Here is a 19366-nt window from a genome sequence, read left to right on the forward strand (position 1 = left end):
ATTTGTTCCATTGAATTTCTATATTTCTAAGTTTATATTCTTTATTTATGCTAGGATATCAACTAGCTTAGTGTCTACAAACACATTCTAGACTATAGTTTTATCCATTTCTAAATACCAACAATTATGAACTAGGATTTTATCATGTATTCTATAGTAAAAAGACCAAATTAGTGTTCTATATATCAACATCATGACCAATCCTCTTATTGTCACCAAATACATTTTTAATACCTATATTTTGAGACTTTGGAAATAATATCATCAAGGCATGATGTGGTAATTTATTGGAATTTATGACAATACAATAATAGAGTAAAGGGAAATAATTAACTCACTAGTTTTTGGAAACCATATTCCCTTACTTTGGAGTTCTCTAAATTCCAACAAATTATTTGTGTTGCAATAATTGATTCACAAGTTACAAATGACATAAAAAAAAAATGAATTGTATTATTAGTTAGTTATACTATTTTTCATTGATTTCAAATGATTGATTTTTTATTTTTTATTATTATAATATCATTAGAAAGATTATCGGTTGGAGGAACTGGGAAGAAATAGAGAAGCACCTTATTAGGTAACAACTAGAATGATAAATGGGAATGGTTTAAGTGATGGATTATCCTATTGAGTTATCAGAGGAAAGAGACTTATTGCCAATGTTATCTTTTATTTTTGAAGTGGTAAAGTAAAGTAAAATTTTAGGTTAAGTAATGCCTTGGACTATTTAAGATGTTTCTAGATAAGTGGAGAGATGTCTTTGTGACCATAAGATCTAGGTTTAGGGTTTATCAAGCATTTTCTAGTAGAGTACTATATTTGTGGGAACCATTCTTAGACCATTATTTCCACCCTAATAGAATTTCTACAAGATAAATGTTGACTTATTATAATTGGTTGGATGGTTATATTATTTATTTTGGGTTTTCTATTTATTTAACCGATAACAACACTATAGTTATAACTAGATCTTATAGGTAAACTATTTGGAAGAAAAAGTTAAGTTTGGTCCCTTCTCTTTCTTTTCCTAAGAAAAATAGACCATAGAGATACTAATGTAGCAACTGAGGACCATGATACCAAATGTAATGTCCCACCAAGGAACCCGACAAGATAAGAAAAAGTGATACAAAATTTTGTGAATATTTTTTTTAAAAAAATTGGTTTCACATTCTATATCTTATATGTAATGGTCCTAATGTGTTCCTTAGTTCATATGTAAACAACATTACTTAATTTGAGTTGTAACATTTCATCCTTACTACTTACATTAAACCATATATTAGGTTCATGTCTACTTATGATTTGATACATTATTCATTTTCAAATAAGGAAATAGTGCCCTAGTACTTATAATAAAATATATGTACATAACATGGAATAATGATACAGGAAATAGATTTAAACTATCAACTACACATGTAAACCAAATCATAGATTGTTAATTTGATAACATCATGAAGAGTGCATGATTATTTTATTCATCATACATTAATCTAAATACAAAGAAATATGCAATGTCATCACATCAATATCATAACTTCATTCATATTTTGAAATAATACAATATGCTCACATTTCCCTTTATTTCTCTTAAAGGTAGCCTTTAGACCTTTTACATATCTTTTCATTTCATGATATATACATATGAGCTTTTAATTTCTTCAAGAGTTTACTATATAGAATAACATAAAATTACTTTAAGGAGATGTAACAAATAGTGATGGAGACACAACCAAAGACTAGAATGAACACATAGGAAAAGGGAAATATTATTATTAATGAAAAATACCCTATGGGCTTACAATAGTATGATTCTGGAAAAAGAAATCCTCCACATAGTACCTTCTCTCAAACTCCACCAAGAACTCCTTTTATAATGCCAGAGTGTTCTTAAATAAGCTCCAAACGGTTTAGGGTTAGGAATACATTCTAGAATATGCTAGTTGGCATCCACCACCAAAATAGAAGGTTCTAGAAGTTGCATTAGAAGTCTATGTAAAATTAGAAGAATCTAGAAATGGTACTCCAACTTTCAAGAGGCGTAACTTTTGAACTGGGACTCCAATTGATGAACCATTTACATTTTTGAAAATCTCTCAAAGCATTGTACAGCCTAATGGACTAGCTTCACTCGTCCCCCATTTTTCAGCCCTCTATGAGGCCTTTTAATGCCCCAAATCTTACTTTGAAGTGCTCTTAGGAGGTCTCCAGGAAAATTAAAATTGCAATAAATTTCTAACTGTAAAGCCTTTTGACCTAATTCCTTTTCTAGAGCACTTTAAATTACAAGTATAATCATCCCTCCAATATACACCCTCTAACTCATCATAATTTTTTCTTAGTTACAGAATAACCCTTTTTCTACATCTACACATCCCAAAGTGCTTAAAAACTCTAACCCAAAAAACTAATAGTGAAGTTGTGAGAGTTGGAACTTTTATTTGACCCAAATGGGTATCCAAAAAAAAAAATAGATTAAACAAAAACTATCTCTAAGCATATTTTTGGGTGATACAAGATTGCCCTTATACCACTAGATGCTCTTGCATTAGACACCTAGGGTAGATTGCAAAGTGACCCTATCACTTTATGGTAGAGGAAAACCGAAATGGGCAACCTCTGCTACTGATATCCAAGTTGAGTCCTCTATTGGTCATTCTTTCCACTTCACCAGGTACTCTTCATATTGCCTATTTTTGGTGCTCCTCCCCACATGACTATCCATAATCTTGTCTATCTCCCCCTTCTTAGAAGTAGGAATTGGACATGGTTCCAGCATCAACCCCTCATCTACACCATCATCATGATATTCTTTTAAGTTTTCAATGTTGAAGATAGGAGAAATGTGAATCCCATCTAGCAACTCGACCTCACATGCATTTTCTGAGTCATGTTTCTTCAAAATTTTACAGGGGCCAAATTTCTTCATCTTCAGCTTGTTGTAAGTACCCACTAGAAATTGTTCCTTTTGTAAGTGTACCATAACCATATCCCCTACTTGGAATTCCTTATGTCTCCTCCTTTGATCTGCCCTAGCTTTATACTATTGATTCATCTTGGTAGTGTGTGCATGGACCTCCTCATGTAGGTTCTTGAAATGTTTAGAAAATTCTTCTACCTTGGCACTTGTCCTCTCCCCTTGCTCCATCTTCCTTAATTCTGGTGTAGTCCTTGGGCTACTTCCATACATAATTTGGAATGGGGATCTACTAGTACTCCTATTTATAGAATTATTGTAAGAAAATTTTTGTTGTGGTAGAATCAAATCCCATCCCTTGGGCTTATCACCCACTAAACATCTCAAAAAATTGCCCAGACTTCTATTTACCACTTCTATCTATTTGTTAGTCTATGGATCATGTGTAGAACTAAACTTCAATTTTGTCCTCAACTTCTTCCATAAAGTCCTCCAAAAATACCCCACAAATTTAATATCTCTATTAGAAAAAATACTCTTTGGGAGACCATGTAGTCTCACCACCTCTTTGAAAAACAAATCTGATATATGTACAACATCTTGTGTCTTGTGGCATGGAATGAAATGTGCCATCTTGGAGAACCTATCAACCACCACAAACATTGAGTCATTACACTTTTGTGTCCTCTACAATCCAAGAACAAAATCCATACTTATGTCCTCCCATGGCTTCAATGGAATAGGCAATGGCTAATAGATTCTAGTATTGGGACTGAATCCTTTGGCTATTTGACATACTTGACAACTCTGTACAAACTTCTTCACATCTTATGACATTTGAGGCCAAAAATAATGTTCTCTAGGAATGGAAATGGTCTTATCTCGACCAAAGTGTCCTACCACAGCCCCCCCCCCCCCCCCCCCCCCCCATTGTGCTTCTCTTTGATTAAATTTTTCCTCATGGAACTCCTAGGAATTCATAATTGACTACCATTGAACAACATACCATCTTGAATCAAATAATCTAGCCACCTGGTCCTATCTATAGTAATAGGTTCTTTACAAGCCTTCCATTCTTCAACAAAATCAGGATCCTCAAGATACAAATTCTTGAGTTCATCGAACCCAACCACTTCAACCTACATTACTGCCAGCAACAATTGTCTCCTACTCAATACATCTGTAACCCTATTAGACCTTCCACTTCTATGTTTCAACACAAGTTTATAGCTCTACATGAACTCTACCCACTTCAAATGTCTCTATTTGAATTTACCTTGGCTATTTAGGTACTACAATGCCTGGTGATTAGTATACAAGACAAATTCTTTTGGCAATAAATAATGCCTCCATTTCTTTAAGGTCTGAATGATTACATAGAACTCCTAATCATAAACAAAATACTTCTTTTCTTTATTCAATTTTTCACTAAAATATGCAATAGGCTTACCTTGTTGCCTCAATACAAACCCAGTAGCACTACCACTAGCATTACAATCTACCTGGAACACTTCACTAAAATTATGAAGTGCCAACATAGGTTGTTCTGTCACCTTCTTCTTCCATAGTTCAAAACTCCTTACAGCTATTGTAGTCCATTTGAACTCTTTTCTATCCCCCCTTATTGTTTTAGTTAAGGGTGCACATATGCCACTGAAATTCTTAATGAACTTCCTATAAAAACTAACCAGACCATGAAATGATCTCACCTTAGTAGAATACCTTGGAGTAGGCCATTCAAAGATGACATTTACCTTCTCTGGATCCATTTTGAGACCTTTAGATGATACAACAAACCCCAATTAGACTAACTCTTTTTTTACAAATCTACACTTCTTCAAATTAATCAACATTTTCTCTTCCCTCAACCATTCAAGGACTCTATGAATGTGCAATAAATTTTCATCCAAAGTCTTGTTGAGAATTAGAATATCATCCAAATAGACAATAACAAATTTTCCCAAGAATTGCTTTTGTACCTCATTTGTAAGCCACATGAAGGTGCTTGGCATGTTGGTCAATCCAAAGGGCATGACTAACCACTCATATAGACCCTCCTTGGTCTTGAATGCAGTCTTCCACTCATCTCCCTCTCATATCCATATTTGGTGATAGCCACTCTTGAGATCTACCTTTGTGAAGTACTGAGCTCCACTCAAGCAGTCCATAAGATCATCCATTCTTGGCAAAGGGAACCCATACCTAATGGTTATTCTATTTATATCTTGAGAGTCTATGCACATTCTCCACTCTCCATCCTTCTTTGGTTCTAGTACTATAGGTAATATACATGGACTTAGGCTCTCTCAAATCAACCCCTTCCTCAATAGCTCTTGAACTTGTCTATTTAGCTCCTCAATTTTAGGAGTCATCCTATGAGCAGCCTTGTTAGGCAAACTAGCTATAGGGATTAAATCTATCTGATGATTGATTTACCTTACTAGTGGTAACCCTTCTATAATGTTATCAGAGATGATGTCTCCATACTTAGTTAATAGGCCTAAACTTCAGGTGGAATTTCACTACTACCTTCCTTATCTTTTCTAAGAATCAAAGCATAACACATATGCTGATGTTTCATACCATCCAAAAAATTTGTTCCATCAACAAGACATATCCTAGCACTACTACATACCTTTTCACCTTCCTTTACCAAGGGCTTCAATTTTTGGTGAACTCCATCCTTTGTCAAAGAGTATGTATTTGCATGACCATCATGTATACCATGCCTATCAAATTGCCATAGTCTTCCTAATAATAAATGGCAGACATCCATTGGAATAATGTCATAGAGAACTTCATCATGTGGTAACTCTGAATCTTGACACTAATACATTTGGTACCAAATTGCAACAGTAGTGCCGTTGCAATTTGGTACCAAATGTATTAGTGTGAAATTCACCAAACATTGTTCATTGATTAAGACCTTATGATTGTACTTTACCCAAGAAATCTGATAGGGTTGGGGCTGTTTCTCCCTATCGAGCTTTAGCTTAGAGACCATTTCTTTAGACACCAAGTTGTAAGTACTACCACCATCAATGATCACATCAAAACACTTATCCCCACACTTGTACCTCATACCAAACAAACTCCTCCTTTGTCCAGGTTATATCTCACTACTTAGCAAGACCCTTTCATTTACAAGAACCTCTCCTCTTTCTGCATCCTCTAAATGTGATGATTATGCATCCTCATCTACATGAGCAACCCTTGCTTGACCATTAGCTCTCCTATCTATCCTTCCTTGTCATTGAGGGCATTCAAAGGCATGATGACCTTCTTCATTGTAATGGAAATAGGTACCTTGGAAGCCTCCTCTTCTTGATCCCTTTCCACATCCTTTACATCCTCCTCTTTGATCTCCAAAGTTTTGATCTCAAGAGTGGTTGAAACCCTCATTCCTCTAGTTCCTTCTAGTACCCAAATCTTCATTTTTCTTTTGGGTCTCACTTTAGCCTCCAGATGACCTACTGCCACCCCTTCCTCCTTGACCACACCCTCTTTGCCTTCCTTCAAACCTTTTATGTAGCTTATGTTCAACTTGTAGGGAAAATTGGTATGCCTCTTCCATGCTAATAATTCTAACTAGACTTAACTCCTCCCGAATGCTAGGTCGTAACCCACTGAGGTGATGGGAAACCTTCTCCTTATTATCTTCTACATGCCCTACCCTAATAAGAAGTTGATAAAATTCCTCTATATATTCTCGGATAGATTTTCCTCCTTGCTTTAACCCTTGCATTTTCTTGAACAAATCAAGCTCATAATCCACAGGAATGAACTGCTTCTTTAGTTTTTCCACCATGCGATCCCACCTTGTGATTTTCTCCTTTCCTCTTCTATTTCTTTCCAGCTAAATCTCTTGCCACCAAATTTTGGCATGACCTTTCATTTTAGTCTTCACAAACTTAACACTCTCTAGGTCCCTAATATCCTCATACTCAAAATACTCCTCTAGTTCATTAATCCAATCGATCAACTCATCTCAGTTTAGAGTTCCTAGAAACATACCCACATCAATTTTAGGTCTTTTTCCAAGCTTAGAAATGGCCCTAAAAATCCTCTCCTCTACCTAGTTTAGGACTTCCCCTTCATCTTCCCCTTCCTATCCAATATTTTCTTCATCTTCATTTTCTTCCTCACTTTCATTGCCTGCGGCAACATTTAGTCCTCTACGGATCTCCTCCTTCAATGCTTGAACTTGTCTTTGGAGGACTCTAACCTTAGGAATAACAACTCTAGCCCTTCCACTACATTCCCTTCATGGAGACATTTCTTTTCTCAAACTCACAATCTCATAGTCCTAGTGCAAACTACCTCACAGTTGGTGCTATGTCTACACACTTAGGAAAACCTACTCTAATACAACTTGATGGTGACACCAAAAAAGACTAGAATGAACACACATGAAAAGGGAAATATTATTATCAATGAAAAATTCCCTATGGGATTACAATAGTATGATTTTGGAGAAATAAATGCTCCACATAGTACCTTCTCTCAAACTCCATGGAGAACTCCTTTTACAATGCTAGAGTGTTCTTAAATAAGACCCAAATGGTTTAGGGTTAGGAATACATTCTAGAATATCCTAGTTGGCATCCACCACCAAAATAGAAGGTTCCATAAGTCACATTAGAAGTTGGTGTAAAATTAAAAGAATCCAAAAATGGTAGTCCAACTTCCAGGAGGCATAACTTTTGAACCAAGACTCCAATTGATGAACCATTTATATTTCTAGAAAGCTCTCAAAGTGATCTATAGCCCTATGGACCAGCTTTACTCATCCCCCATTTTTTGGCCCTGTATGAGGCCTTTTAGTTCCTCGAATCTGACTTTGGAGCACTCTTAGGAGGTCTCCAGGAAAATTAAAACTATAATAACTTTCTAACCGTAAAGCTTTTTGACTTGATTTTTTTTTGGAGCACTTTAAATTACAAGTATAATCATTCCTCCAATTTACACCCTCCAAATCATCATAATTTTTTCTTAATTAAAAAATAACCCTTTTCCTGCATTTACACATATCCCAAGGTGCTTTAAAACTATAACCCAGAAAACTAATAGTGAAACTGTGAGAGTTGGAACCTTTATTTGACCCAAATGGGTATCCAAAAATAAAAAACACATTAAAAAAAAACTATCTCTAAGCATGTTTTTGGGTGATATAGGATTGCCCTTATATGACTAGATGCTCCTGCATTAGATAGCCTTCAAGAAATGATCTTTGACCACTGCACAATAATGATTCATATAAAACCATTCTTGTACACTTGAATAGTTCTCAAAATATTTTGGCACCTAACCACATGGAATAGTAAATGGTCCATTCCTCCAATCTAGGAGATAATACGTTGATCCACATAGGGTCTGGGGTAATCTATGGCTTATACCCCAAAATCAAAGTATAAGGGTAACCTAAAATCACACAAAGCACAATACTCAAAATAAACTCACAAAATAAATAGACAAATAGAGGAAAAAGATTGTGAGAGAGGTTTGACCATATCGATGTGAGTGTCATTGTAGATTCCTATATGTTAAGATCAATCTTCCATGGAGTTAGTCCATCCTGCACCATAAAATGTCCCTACCCAACTCCAACAAGGATATGTATGACAGTCCATAGTAAAACTCTATAATGTTAAGATCAACCTTCTAGGGAGCTAGACTATCCTGATACATAGAACGTCCCAACCTAAGTACTCCAACATATCTAATTATATTGATTATTGTGAATTTCCAAACCCCTATAACCCATTAATTTTATTAAGATTTCCACTTCATTACAAAAATTCAAATGTAGAGCCATCCTATAGAAGGCCTTGGTCTATAACACATAAGATTTTATAGTGGCCACTTTTGAGCCCAAACACCTATAATGATACACTCACCTAGATAATATACGCTATTTACAAACCCAAAACCATAAACATACCATATTTTATGGAATAACATTACTAGCATCCCATACCCCTAGTTTAAACAATATAATGACTCATCATATAAGCATCACAACATATACACAACTAAAAGGCACATTGATGATAAACATGTCTTTACAAGAATTTTCAATGATAAATATAAATGGTATACATCACATAAAAATTTGATATGTCACAGGTGTCTTAAAGACAATTGGGAGCATGAAAACCTAAGTAAGAGTTGAAACTAGTTTAAAACCCCTAAATCAAGCATATAAAATTCCAAATCTTAAAATAAAAACATATAGTATGTACCAAAAATCATAGATAGGAACAAATGGAAGATATTATAATACAATATTTCAAGCCTCTCATTATAAAAAATGCACTAATATAAAACAACATATCTCTAAAAACTAGTGGCTAAGTACTTGAGGAAAATATATATCTACTTTCACAAAAAGAAAAGAGCTTAAATTTTTTAATTAACTATAGGAATTTTATTCAATAATATAATACACCAAAAGAACATAAAAATAGATCTATATTTTATAGATAATGAAATCAAATAAGTTTAGTCTATACCTCAAGTCATAAGAAGATTCAACACAAGTAGGAGTAAGGAGATAAAGAGAGAAAAATAAATCCAACTCAAGATGCATCATTCAAACTAACTCAAATTTTACAAATATCCATTGCAAAAGAAGAATAAATTACACAAAAATAACTCCCTTTTTCAGCCCTTGAAACTCTCACATATAGCTCTCTCCCAAAAAAGGAGATAAACTTGCATATCCTTAAAGAATCATACTTACAAACTCTCTACTACATATTATAAAATTTTCTCTATAAAAATACCCATAAAGAGTACAAGGAATCTCTTCTCTACCTTTTAGCTATCCCTCCCCTTCATTTTTGCATTTTACACACACACAAACACGTGTGTGTGTGTGTGTGTGTGTGTGTGTGTGTGTGTGTGTGTGTGTGTGTGTGTGTGTGTGTGTGTGTGTGTGTGTGTGTGTGTGTGTGTGTGTGTGTGTGTGTGTGTGTGTGTGTGTGTGTTATTGAATAGCTTTATATCCTTTTAGGTGACAGACACCACCCTTTTAATAAAAGTAACTCCAAAATCTAAAATTTTCTTTGTTTATGTAAATAACTACCATTTTAGAAGTTTTTTAGGCATATTAGGGATACATTAAGTTAATTTTAAGGGTATATAATGAATAAATGGTCCAAAAATAATATAAATACCCTCTCTAGTTATTTATAATCTATTTTTAAATGCCAATCATTGAATTTATATTTTGGTCTCATATTCTTCTACATGGGTAATACATATTACCTTTAACTCTTGAATGCATGTTATTACTCCTCTTCTAAATACTCATGCTTTTTATTTTATTGCTTATTATTTCTTTAGTTTTTATATTCTATCACATTTCCCCTTATATTTAAGTGTCTATCTATAATTTATAACATATAAAAATACTTTAAAATATTAGCTATGTAATACTATATATTTATGTAGACCTATATATGTGTGCACCCATGCTTATATAAATATTTCAAACAAATTTTATAGACAGTTTACATGAAAACAAAAATATCCAAATGATAAATACATAATTCTAAAAACTAGAATTGACCAATTAAACCATCAAAAAAATGATAAAAATATAAACCCCAGACTAGGTGATAGACTTCCTATTAGATTTCTAAGGATATTAGGATACCTATATGGATCAAGGTTCCATCTCCCTTTTAACAAAAAATGGCTTGATGATTTTGAGGCACACTTAGACTTGTATATCTAGGTGGGGTTGATGCCCATTATCTACACACTTACATCACCAACCAATGAGATACAATGCATATGCTTTCATATTTAAAAATAGTCACAACAAAGGAAGGAGGAGTCTAGCATCATTTAGATCTTTGAAAGAAATGATTATGACTACCTCCACTCATCCTAAAGACACAATAAGAAGATAGAACACACACACACACACACACACACACACACACACACACACACACACACACACATAAGGCACAATGGATTAGCTATGTTAGCATGAAAAAAAATCATAAAAATATTATAAACAAGGTAGAAAAATAATAATAATGAATTTAGAATGGTATACAAAGAGTTATACAAATCAACCATTTACCTAACCTCCTAAAGACATTTTATAGAGCATGTTAAGAAATAGCTAACATCATAAGAAATAAGGGATTTACATGATAGATAAATAAATGTATCTAAATTTATAATTACATAGGAACCTAGTTGATTACAAAATTTTGAGTAGATAGGTAACACTCTTTTGCATTAAGAGAATTGGATGTTATCTTATAGATTCAAATATTCAAATGAATTTGTCAAGTTTTTAAATCAAGGAGTACCATAAGTAAACTTATCTCTCATTCTCATCCAAGTGTACTTATACTATCTCCAAAACCCTAATAATGTTAGGATAAGAAGGGTATTACAATATGGAACAATAATCAAATAAATTATTATTGCAATCGAAGGAACTAGATGTGTTGTTGAAGAAAGTGGAGTAGTAGGATGTTTTGAACTTTAACTAATCAATATGAAATTAGAGTTTCAACAATACAAAAAATAAGAACTATTGATAAAAGTAAGATTACCAATGATTCACTTATTGGTAGGCTAACGATATTTCAGCTAAGCAACTATGACTATAGTCAACCAACTCATGAAATTGCACATAAAGATTAAGCAAGTGAGAATAAAAAAGAAAGAAAGAAGATTAATTGGCAATGGAGGAAAAGAATTACTAGCACCAAAATAAAAAGAACGAGAAGAGATAGAATAGCTAATTGCAAAATTCTTTCCAAAAGGTAAAGGTATATATAGAGGAAAGAGTCCCATTACATGCTAGAAGATAATTTGGTCATTTTGCAAAGACATGTCCTAATAAGGTGAAAAGAATGAGAAAATTGAAGAAAAGACAAACTAGTATAGGAAGAACATACACTTTGAACATAAAGGAAAGAAGGAGAATTATATACTAGAGGATGAAGACAATGAAGATGATCCAGATTGAGATGATGAGTAGATAGTCTTTGTTTCTACAAAAGAAGAATCGTATACTAACATAGAAGTTATTAGAGAACTAAAGGGAGTAATCTCATGAGTGGAAAAAGATAATGACTCAATCATTGATAGTAAATTTTCACATCATATACCTAAGGAAAAAAATAAGCTTGCAACCATGGAACCTTGTATTGGAGGATTAGTGAAATTTGGAAATGGATCACCCTGCATGATTAGAGAAAAACGTACTATTAATTTGACTGGTGATATTTTATGTGATCATTTTTTTTTGAGTTGATCTTTAATAGTAAAATTGTTTGATTATTTTACAATTTTATAATGAATGTTTTATTTTTGAGTTTAACAATGGGAAGTTAAAAATACATGAAAAAAATGGTAGACTATTTTCTAACATTGAGCATGTCAAAATTTAAAAACTACCAAATAAAAAATGACTTGATACAAAGAATCTGAGAGTAAAACTTGGTATAAGGGTTAACAACCTCCTATATATAACTAAAAAATTTTTAGATCTGGATCCAACTTCAATAGAATCATAGGGATTTTCTACTCTTTAGGTTCTACAATACCAAGGCAGGTGCACCTTAGGGATATACACATATATAACTAGTTTATGGTTCTTGACTTTAATATATGCTTATTAACATCAACTTTCTACTTCACTTCTATCCCTCATAGCAGAAAATGGTCACAATTCTTCTATACTTTACAAATAATTCTTAACAACAATAGCTAACAGTGACATATAAGGAATTGTTGCAAATAAGTGCTAACTAAAAATTTAACTCATTATACATGAAAGTAAAAATTGGTTTGATTTAAAATTTTGCTTCATGCAACTCCATGATTTCTTTAGCATGTAACTAAATAAATTATTAGTTCCCTATCCATTGGCATTTAAATTCTACCCAAGAATTTTCACCTAATTAATTGCCTTACAATCAATTATCTCAACAATTAACTCTAAACCCTATTTTTATGGATGTCCTTCTTATATGACTAGAAATCCTATCAATTTATTGAAGTGTTTCCTTAATTTATTGAATTAAAAGAAACAAAAAATTGATATACAACATATCCTAGTTGCATTGAATTGCATAAACCTTTCTCACACAACCTCAAGATGACTAGCACATAACAATGGAGACAAAATTTAGAGAAAAAAAAAAACATGGTATAACATTCCCTTTGTATTAATTATCCTTGAAAATTATACAATACTGATTTAAACTCATAATAACTCACAATAAGAAAACATGATCCTTCAATGTCAATGTATTGTCAAATTTACAGAGAAAGATGCATCACAAAGTTAACACTAAGACTCCCTGGACCAATTGCAAGACTATAATAAAACTCAAAAATACATAAATTTCAAACCATCTCTCTTCCCTTGGGATCTCATTTATATAGTATGATATGCAACAATCTTCAAGCCTACAGAAGAATGGTAACTATCCTTAATACAAACAAATTTTACAAACAAAAAGGTCACTGTTAGAATAAGAAAATAAATTGTGCTCCCTTGCTTTCTTCAACATAATGTCTCTATCATGAATCTTCTTGTTGTGGGGCTTTTTTTGTAGTAGCTTCTTCTCGTTGAGAGGTTTCATGTATTGATTGGTCCAAATGTATCTATGTTTCCTCTAACTATGGGGCAACTTAAATTGCATCTCATGAATCAAGTTCTACTATCTAAAAATTGATTATGACTCATTTCTCTCCCTCTAGATTATCAGATTGAACTGCAAAATCAATAGTTACAATAGGTTGCTCCTTTTTCCTTTGTTCTATTTGATTTGGTGCACTAATTATCTTTAACTCATCCAAGTCCACACCATCTTCACCAATTTCCTTAGATATAAACTAATTGGATTGAGCAAGATCTGACATCTACTTGTTCAAAAGTGAATCATCTGGCTAGTTGAAGTTCAATATCTTTGGTTGTTTCTTTAGGATATCTTCTCCTAATTTCTCAATTTTATCAAGATCCTTTTTGAAAGAATCAAAGAATATCTAAACTTGCCTAATTTCCTCAATTGTTTTGGTGAATCATACATGGTCTTTTTTATTTATGATTTTATTTAACCTAATATACAACAACTCATCCAACTCCTTTGCCCATTCTTTTTTGTCTTTCAATTTATCTACAACCTTAAGTGCATGAGGGAAAAGCCCAAAACTCTTATCAAGATATTTTTAAAAATAATTGATGATTTTGCTGTATAGCACAATTCTCTTATTATCAAAATCACAAAGGCTATTCTTAGATGCCTCCACTACAGCGTCAATCTCTTTTTCTCTAAAATCTCCCATAGTGAGTGCTAATGTAGGCATAGGGGAATTTTTTGGGACTCCTTCCTCTATATATGTTGTGGTGATTACAATGTCATTCTCCCCTCCCATTTTTTTTAGTTGTTTCCTTAAGGATATTCATCCTCTATGTGAAGGTGGGTTTGTGTGGAGGAATACTCTTCAACCCTAGAAGAAGAACCCTATTCTATTTTTTGTCTCTTTATAGCAGGTACAATAGGTGAGCTCTTAGAAAGCTATCTCTTATAAATAGGTATGAGGTGTACACTCTTTACCACTACATACCCAGGTCTTCTTTGCAATGTGTATTGGCCTAGTGATATGATTATCCTATTAGCCACTCTATTTTCTACCTTAGCTATCTTGTCTAGATAAGTCTGGGTTATGGTTTCTTTCTTTTCATTTAAGGTTTTTATAAAACCAACAAAATTTCTCATAAGCATATCTATCCTAATACCCCAATATTTCTTATCAGCAAGGGGTTTATATTTTGGTTCAAAAAAATTAATAAACTCAAGAACCTTACTATATACTTTCTAATTCTCTTTTCTGACTTCTTCTCCTCACAAAAAAAATTCATTCCTAATTGTATATTCTAGAAAGTATACAAAATCTTCATGGTATCTAGCCATAGTCCTTTCTTTGAATATATCATAAAAATCTTTAGGGTCTATAATATGGGAATGATACTATGCCATCTAATATTTATCCAATTTTTATAAGTGCTTCCATCCCCCCTTAGTAATTATAGAGTTATGAAAAATATGAAACCTAGGAAGATTGTACCTCTTGATTGGCCTACGAGCTCTATGTCTTCAAGTCCTCCTATCTATTATAGGATTTTTGCAATTCCAACTTTCAAGGGCACCTAGTAAGGTATAACATGGGGTTTGACCTAGCAACCATATATTCTAAAAATAGTTGAGACTACATATGGGATAATGTCTCCCAAATTTTGACTTACCTTCAACCCTTTTACATAATCCTTTGGTCTAATTAGTTCTAATAATGATTGAGGTATTCTAGGACTATCTCCAACCAATAAAATCCTCATTTTTTAGGTGAAATATCTATCAAATCTTATAAAGTTGGCATCTATGGCCTACCATGTCAAATCAACACTCCAAAATTGGACTAGTAATATTTCTTCATCCCTCTTAGTCTCCAACTTCTTTTCTTTAGAAAAATTAGAGTGACCTTTATACAGACAAATGTACATGAGCATGGAATACTAGCAGAAAAGGGTTTTCTACTTTGGCCTTACTTATACCTATTAGCCCATTGTGAATCTCCTCTATTAAGTAGGTGAAAAAATAAAAGATTAAACTCACACCATATGGTAATGTCCAAGCAATGATGAAAACAAAAGAGCCTTGGATGTGATCTTCTTCATCCATTCCAAATATCTTGCAAAGAGAAAAATATAGTGCTTGTGCTTTGGGATTAAAGTTTTGTCTCAATAATCACTCTAGAGTATTTGGTGTGACCAAGGGTAATTGTCCTATTTTGACAAAATGTTCTTGCAACAACTAATTCCTTAAAGATACCTTATGAGCCTCATACCTAGTTTGTAGGTCTTCAAAATTGATCGGTTCATGTAATGCTTGACTAGGGTTTAAAAGAAAAACTTCCCTAATCAATTTGAATGTAACCTTGAATAAATTATCCACAGAACAATTCTTGACTAATCTAGATATAGGATCATATCTTTGTGCAATTAGAGTCAAGATATCATCATCAAAAAATATCCTAGGAATCACTAACTTGGTAATGTCAAATTGTCGGACATCACTCAAAAGGGTATCCAAATTTCTTTCTAACAAGCATTTTCTAAACAACTCCAAACCCCTAGTAGATGTCTCTAAATCCCTTAACTAGTTGTCTTCATTGTACAAACCCTCACCAATTTGCAACCTATGGTTTTTAGGAATCAATTCCCTCCCTTTTGCTTTTTCATTTGTGGATTGAGGTAATTTCTCTAAAAAATCATCATTTACATTTCTCTGTTGATAACTTTCCTTCCTTGAAAAATCTTGTCACATAGGCATCCTTAAGAACTAAAAATGATCTTAGAGAATAAATCCTTAAAAAATTAAAGGATATATGTACTCACCCACAAAATGCTTGTAATTCTAGAATTTAGCACTTCACTACTTGAAAAAAGAAACAATATGTTGGATTCTTGTTCTTCTCTAAAGGTGTTATCATTTGGTATTTGATATTTGATTGATTTTTATGTTTTATGCAACATTCCCTAGAAACAAATTGGCATTGACACGCATTAAATTCTACAACAATCATATTTTCAAACACTTTGTAACTTTAAAATTTGGTCATAGACCTATTATGATCAGATGGTTCTATTTTAAACTTTTAATGCTTGTATCATCCTTTTTTTAAATATTCCACATGTCATCCTATCATTTTCTTGCTTTAGTTAAAAAAAATGAAACTTTATTATGTGAGAAAGCGATAATTATTGATTTGATGTTGGATCAATGACTCAAAAATCTATCTACAATTTTAAGCATTGTGGTGCCCATGGACACATAGAAAAAGTTGCATCCTCATTTTGGCTAACCATCAAGAATTTTTATTTTGTGACAATTTGATGATCCTTGATTCCCTTTTAGTCAATGGTGATGAAAATACTAGCTGCTATTCCCTTTACTTCATTATTGTGTTTCCCATGGACACATGGTGTCCTATCATATTCTCACTTTGGTTCAAGATTATGCAATTTCATTTTGCAAGAATAAAACATCTGTAGATCTACACATGATCAATGGTATCCATGAGATCACAAACCCATTATCCAATTCAATAGTTGCAACCAATTAGAACTTTTTAGTACCTTGAATCATTTTGTCACATTTCAACTTGTGTCTTAAGGCTAACTCAGGTCCCACCATGCTCCATGTGTTAAAAGCTCGCATTATTTCTTTGGTTAAATTGTGTGAAACTATAGAAAGAGAGAATGTGGTAGCCTTTGATCTTGATCTAATCAATAGTTCAAAAAATATACTCCTCTTTACAATTTTGAGCGGCACCCATTTGGATAGGTGTCACTTAGTCACTTTCTCACTTTTTTAAACAATGCACATCTTCATTTTGTGAGAAAGAAATGATCATTGATCTTCTCAAATCCAATGATTGTAAACATGATTGACTTTTGGTTAGGGTATTAGAGACAAAACATAAGGAAAACTAAGCATAAGCCAACCATGGTTAAGAAAAGACTCACATGCTTGGATAAAATATTTTCAAAGGAATAAAACAAAATGGTGCACAAAAACTTTATAATAAAAGGCATTTCTCAAGTTATTCAATATGTTACTATGGTTTGCATTGTATATTTTGAAAATTTGAATCTTGGTAAAATACATTTTGGACCTAGGGTATAAAAGAATCTATCACAACAAAAATTTTAGGATATTTTATCTAGGGAAAACAAAAACTAAAATAGACAACCCCTAATTTTCATGGTCAAAAATGGAATTTTATTATAGATTTGTAGAAAACGTTTGAAGGTGAAAAACTAGGCCAGCAGAGCATACAAAAGGAATTAAAACTTTTAATATTGCAAACATAACTAGGAAATTTTTTAATTGCTTAATTTTAAGAAATAGGGTTACAACTGAAGAGATTATGTCACATAAATTTTGACCATCTAGAAAAAGTAGGCAAGAACGAAAGTGTAAGAGAAACGTTGATACTAAACAAATAAGGGAATGTTGTTTATAGGGAATGTCATTTTGGAAAAATTACTTGTTCAAATTTCTCAAGAAAAGAATACTGAAAAAAAAAAAATTTAAATATATCTCACACAGATCTTCATGGAGAATAATCATTGAGATAATTTATTTATAATTTTTTTTAATGCCTATTCAAGGATGATGTTAGTTTTTTTTTTGGATAGCAAAAATTAGAAGCATTTGATATTATCAAAAAGTATAAGGTTAGAGTAGAAAATTAAAATTGAAGAACCTTGAAGTGTCTTGGATTAGATAGAAGAGGTAATATTACATCAAATGAATTCAATCAATATTGTGAAGAAAATGGAATGAAAAGAAAATAGATAACATCGAAAACACCCAAACAAAATGGTATTATAGAAAGGAGGAACATATCCATAGTTGAATGTGTAAGAAAATTGTTAATTCAAAATAACATGTAACACAAATTATGGAGAGAATCCATCAGTACATGAGTTTATACTCTTAATTAGATACAACTCATGAAAGGAGTAGATAAGACCCCTTATAAAAATTATTATTGAAGAACATCAAGTGTAAGCTATTTAAGAGTATTTGGGAGCAAGTGCTATATAAATAAAGATGAATAAAATGGAATTTTGGAAACCAAAATTAAAGAAGGGATATTTAAGGAATACTCAACCAAAAGAAGGGCATACAAATGTCTCAATTTGAAAACAAACAGAAATCGTTGAGAGTATAATTTTAAAGATACATACTTTTTTGAACATAATGAGTAATATCTTAGAAGAGAACTTGAGGAATATAATGAGTTTATATATTTTGAATAGAATAAAATAGCCACACAATGAAAAAAAATACGAACCAACAATATTCTAATGAAAACACATCAGCAAGATCAAACCAACGAAAAAAATCTAGACTTTGAACCTATTACAACAAAAAGAATAAGAATCAAACATAGCTTACTAGATATGATTAGAAAGGGAATTGAAGGAGTATTAACAAAAAGATAGCTAAAAGAGATAAATTCTACATGTTTGATGTTGGGGATGTAACATAAAATGGTGAAAGAAGCTTTGAAAGATGAGAATTGGAAGCAAGCTATGAAGGATGAACTTGCTTACTAGTTCAAAGACCTAGGGGGGAATTTTCTATTAGAACTAAGTGGATATTTTTGAATAAGTCTAATGAAAGTGGTGAATAGATTAGAAATGAAGAAAGGTTTGTTGGAAAAGGATATGCATAAGAAGAATGATGAGATAGGGTTATAATTGAACCAAACTTAAAGGAGTAAGAATATTGTAACTAGAATATGTAGCCTATAGAGTATTCAAAATCTATCAAATGGATGTCAAATTAACATTTCTAAATGGAGTATTGCAAGAAAAAGTGTACATTG

Source organism: Cupressus sempervirens, chromosome 2 (assembly GCF_028749045.1).
Source record: "Cupressus sempervirens isolate cs-2001-9-10 chromosome 2, ASM2874904v1, whole genome shotgun sequence".
NCBI classification, from domain to species: domain Eukaryota; kingdom Viridiplantae; phylum Streptophyta; class Pinopsida; order Cupressales; family Cupressaceae; genus Cupressus; species Cupressus sempervirens.